Raw genomic sequence first — 5247 nt, 5'->3', positions numbered from 1 at the left:
GTCTTATTCAGTGGCTGGCGGTGTAGGTGGGACAGAAACAGAATGTAAGCGAGTGTGTGGCAGAAGTGAGGGGTTCTAGGGCCACAGAGGAAAGGGAGGAGGAGAAGTGGGAGAAAAGGAGGTAGAGAGGTCCCGGTAAGACATACAGGAGAAGGGGGTGCACAGGACATTGCAGTCTGAAGGGGGATTTTTAAGAATGGCACCCCCCGGGGAGGGTCGATGTCTCAGATTTTGGCCAGGGCGTGGCTTGCTGAAGAAAAGCTGAAAGTCATGGGGTTGGAGAGCCCAAGAAACCGTGAGGCAAGGGTCAGGATGCACTGCCCACCTGAGTGTCAAAGTCTCCCCAGGTGGAGGCCTAGAAACTGACAAAAGAGCCAGTACCAAGGCCAGTGGGGACTACAACAGGGGGAAGGGAAGCCGGTGGCCTCTGGCCTCGCTGGCTGAGAAGACCCCAGTGAGGGGAGGTGACTTCTTCTTTCCTTCTCTTGAGGGTGACGTAGCCTGATACAGACAGAACCAGCAGTTCAGAGCTGGGGGCCGTGTCCTCTCTTCTCCTGGGGAAGAGGGAGCCAGGGAAGCCAGTGGGTGGGGCAGGCAGAGATGGGGATGGCCAGAACCGTTGCTGAGGGAGGGGCCATTTTTCTAATCTCAAGTTTAGGACCAATCCAGTCTGATGAGTTAATAGAGGTGCCTGGCACAAAGTAAGCCCAACAGAAGCACGATTGTTGTTACTATTTGTATTAAGTAATTCAATATTCTTCAAGTGATACCAAAAGGCATTTCCAGACACTGCCCAAGACATATGATTGACACGATGTGCTCACAGGCAGAACCAGATATCTTTTTCCCTTCCTCCCTTTTTCCTTCTCATTTCAAAATCAGTAGCTTATGGCATCGGCCAGTCCCTGGGCTCCGTCCCCAGCGGCCCCACTGACAAGCTGCATGGATTTGCGCAAACTTGGGCCTCATTTGTAAAACGAGTAACGATGCCTCCTGGAGTTGGAAAAGGGCATCAGTGCCAGGACCATGGGCCACCTGAATCCTGCCAGTGTCCTGAGCCCAGACTGCCTCATGCTGCAGAGTTGGTGGCGGCTCAGAGGCTGAGCAGATCCCAAAGCAGAAAAAGAAAAGAGAGAGAGATCTCAGCCAGGGCCTAGAGTCCTGCAGGGTCCAGACAGAGGAGCTATAAGGGAAAGGGGATTGCGAGTGGGCCTTTCAGTCCACTGAGGCAGTAATCCATCATTCCTAAGATCCAGGAACATGATCCGGACACTAGGAACTCAGTGACATAAGAGCACAGAAAGGCACAGGTCCTTCACCTGCGGTTAGGTGGGTGGTCTCTGCAGTTCCCTATTTAAGCTGGGAACCAAGCAACCAGCCACTGCCACATGCCTCCATTCCCTGTCACTCCCCCGCCACCTGACATTTCTGGCCGGGGTCCTCATCCCAAAGGCTCTTCCTGGAGCCTTGTGTGGTCACAGGCCCTTCCTAGGGTCCCTGCCAGGGCTGCCCCTCCTGTGGGTAGGACCCTCACTCCTCAAAGGACAGGGCAGGCAGAAAAAGCCCAGGGGAACTTGGAGGCTTAAAAGCACACTATCACAGAGCCAGGGACGGAAAGGAAAGGGTCGGGGGGTGGGGTGGGGTGGGGGGTGTGTGGCTCCCTCAGCAGGACGAGCCCCTCCCAGGGCTCTGGTTGGCGAGTAATGATGATGATGATGTTAATACGCATTCAGCATCTAGCAAGCGACTGTATCAGAATCCTCATTTTACAGATGAGGAAACTGAAGACCAGAGAATCTGACTCACCTACAGCAATAGAGTTAGTGTCAGAGCAGGATTCGAACCCACATCTATGGAGCCCCAGTACCTGTGCTTTGTCCGCCACCCCCCCACCGCCTCCCCACCCCCCATGCAATGCACAAGTATTTCCTGAGCGTCTGGGGTAAGCCCAGCACTCGGCCGACCTTGGGGATGGGGTCGGGGAGCACAGCTGAGCCACAAAGACGGGGCACATGACTGGAATCTCTATCTTGGTTTGACCACGAACTCTCAAGGGTTTCATGCGAGTTACTTCACCTCTCTGGGTCCCAGGTGCTTCTGGTAGAAAACAGGAATAATAGTAGTTCCCACAGAGCGATGTGGGAAAGAGCAAATCGGGAAATGCTGGGGTCTCAGTGGGTCTCCCAGCCCCACTGAGGTCTCCCCAGGATCAGTGTGAAGCCCCATGCTGGAGTCCAGAAACTCTCCCCAGGATTTCTGCAGGTCCCTCAGGGTGAGGCCTCAGCTCTGGGCCCTGCCTCTGCGGCCACCTCTCTCCCCTCCACCCTGCGGTCACCCAAGCGTGTCGTCTGTCCCTTCTTCTGCTTCCATCGAAACTCTCTCCCACTCCTGGAGGTGTGGAGGTGGTGGGGGGTGGGCAGAAAGGCAAGGAGCTTCCTCTGAACAGAGCAAACGCCCTTCGCCCTTCTGTCACTTCGCTGCTGGGAGACTTTCACCTGCCCTTCCCCCGCACGGTCCCAAAGTCCCCGGCCTCAGCCTCTCACAGGCTTGGTGCCCCCTGCCCTCTCCACTCTCCCCTCTGCTTTTCCTCCCACTGTGCCCTTTCCAGAGCCTCCTCCCTCTGTGAGGGGCTAATCGGCTTCCCCGCCTCCTCCTGCCTGTCTCCCTCTAGATGCTTCTCTGCGCATCCAAGTCAACCAGGCACTCCAGAGCAAAACCACCTTCATCTAATGGAACTCCCTTCTTAGACAGCAATCCGGGTTACAAAAGAGTGGGGGGCAGGGGAGGCACAGGAGAAGTAATTCACCTTTCCCAGCACCAGCACCCTTTCTTGCCTGCAACCCGCCCTTAAGAAGTCTGTGGTCTGGTTGGTATAGTAAAACCTATTCTTGTGTTGTTCTCTGTTAAGACGCTTGGGAAATAAGATAAAATAAAATAGAGTTAAGGGCTTTATGTAAACTCAGAGACAGGAACAACTTAGGGAAAACAGGACAGCCAGCCTGGGCTCTTCCCCAACTGACGACTCACTGTGTAGACTCAGGAAGGTACCACCTCAGGGAACTTGACTTTCCCTTCACCTGTGATAGGGGGTGGGGCAGGACAATGACCTCAGAGGAGCTTATGGCTGCTCTTCCACTTCCTGGAGAAGCCCTGGGAGGGTTGACTGTGCCGACCCTCCAGCCACCGTGCACAAAGCAGCTGCAGGCAGAGGGGCTGGACACTCCTTAGGCAGAGGACTGTGGTTTGATCTGTGCAGGAGGAAGGCTGAGGAGGGAGAAGTGGGTCCTGCTTCCTGGCTCAGCCACTGACTGTTACTTTGAAGACAAGCTTCCTCTCTCTGAGACTTGGTTTCTCATCTGATAAGAGAGGGTTGCATGGCTTCTCAGGAGGGGCTGGCCTGGGGGCCAGCAGACGAGGCCCTGGGGCTGTGAGCATGTGCAGGAGGCTGGGGCTGGGACATGGGGGATCCCACAGCTATAGGAAGAGCTGCCTGAGGAGGCAGGGAAGACTCAAGAAAAGAGGCTTTAAAGGTTTAGCCAGCCTCCAAATTCTACCCTCCACACAAAGAAATCTCCCAAGAAATGAAGAAAAATGTTATAGCCCTGTAATGCAAAAGAGAAGCCATTGAAATGGTTGCCTACAGCACCCTGATCATTTGCTGCTGACTCGGACACACTCAGTGCCAGGCATCGGGCAAGGCCACACCACCAATCCCCATGACAGCCAGCCCGACTGTATCCCCATCAGCTTGGTCGTGGTGTTTCCATAGTGCTCTGATCCCACCCCATCCACTACCAGGACCCCCTCCTACAGACTCCAACAACTCAGACCACCAGGCCACCAGACTTTGCGCCATCGACCTTGGGTTTTGAATGAATGAGTAAATGAATGAATGAGTGAATGAGTCAATGTTTTCAGCAATGAACAGTTATCGGGTGCCAGGCCCCGAGTTATGCCCTGAGTGTGGTGGGCACCGAAATAGCCCACCAAAGTCCCCTTGGGTGAAGGGCTTGCTGCCCCAGCTCTGGGAGGGCTGGCCGCTCTCTGCCCCTTCAGGGATGGCCTCAGCCACAGAGAGATGCCTCTCCCAAGATCTCGCCCTTTCCCAGGGCGGCCCAAGGTCAGGGACGAATGGATGCAAAGGTCCAACTCAGAATGACTGGAGAGCAGTTCTATTTCTGGAACTTGCGTGGGGCTGTCAAGGGGCCTCCTTGCTGGGCTTCCCCTGCCCAGTCTTGTGTCTTTGCCTTCTTGTCCACAGGCCTTGATTTGAAAGCCACTCCCTAAGAAACGTCCTGCTCGCTAACTCTGTCTCCGAGCCTGCTTCTGGGGAACTCAGCCTGCGACAAAGACGAGAGAGTGGCCCTTGTTCTTGAGAGCACCCAGTCTGGCTGTAAATAGAAACGGCAGCAGCCACAAGGATAACTACATAGCGCTTTCTATTGACCAGGCATCTCTGTACGAGTCAGGTCTATCTGTTAAAAGAGACACACATTCAGTTATTCTGTTAAATAAAATCGAGACGATATTGGCTCATGTAACTGACGTAGACCTCTTGCTTCGGCCACTGCTGGATCCAAGTATTGTCATCGTGCCAAGAGTCCCTGTCTGTGGCCCTGATTTTCAGTATTGGCTTCAGACTCAGGCACGGTGTCACCATTGGGTGGCTATATTAGTTTCCTATAACTGCCATAACAAATCACCATGAACTTGGGTGACTTAACACAACAGGAAGTTATCTTCTCACGGTCAGAGGCCAAAGTCTGAAATCGTGGTGTTGGCAGAGGGAGCTCCTTCTAGAGGCTCTGAGGGAGAAACTGTCCTGTGCCTCTCTCCTAGCTTCCGGCGGTTACTGGCAACCCTCGCCGTTTCGTGGCTTGCAGATGCCTCTCTCATCTCTGCCTCGGTCATCATGTGGCCTGTTTCCAGGAATCTTTGTGTCCAAATTTCCTTCTTCTTCTTATGACACCAGACATTGGATTGGGATCTACCCTAATCCAGGATAGCTTTATCTTAATTTGCTTACCTCTGCCAAGACCCCATTTCTAAATCAGATCACATTCAAAGGGGGTTAGGACTTGAACATCTTCTGCGGGGGACACGATTCAACCCACAACTGTGGCTAAAGACTCCAGCTTTCCTTCTATCAGCCTAGCAAATCTGATAGAAATTCTCAGTAACTCCAGCCAAAGTCCCAAGTATGATTCTCACAGGCCTGGTTTGAGCCACCTGTCCATCCTTGTGACT

The sequence above is a fragment of the Pteropus vampyrus genome, unplaced genomic scaffold (genome assembly GCF_000151845.1).
Source record: "Pteropus vampyrus isolate Shadow unplaced genomic scaffold, Pvam_2.0 Scaffold173, whole genome shotgun sequence".
In the NCBI taxonomy this organism is placed as follows: Eukaryota; Metazoa; Chordata; class Mammalia; order Chiroptera; family Pteropodidae; genus Pteropus; species Pteropus vampyrus.
This window is presented reverse-complemented; position numbering follows the sequence as displayed.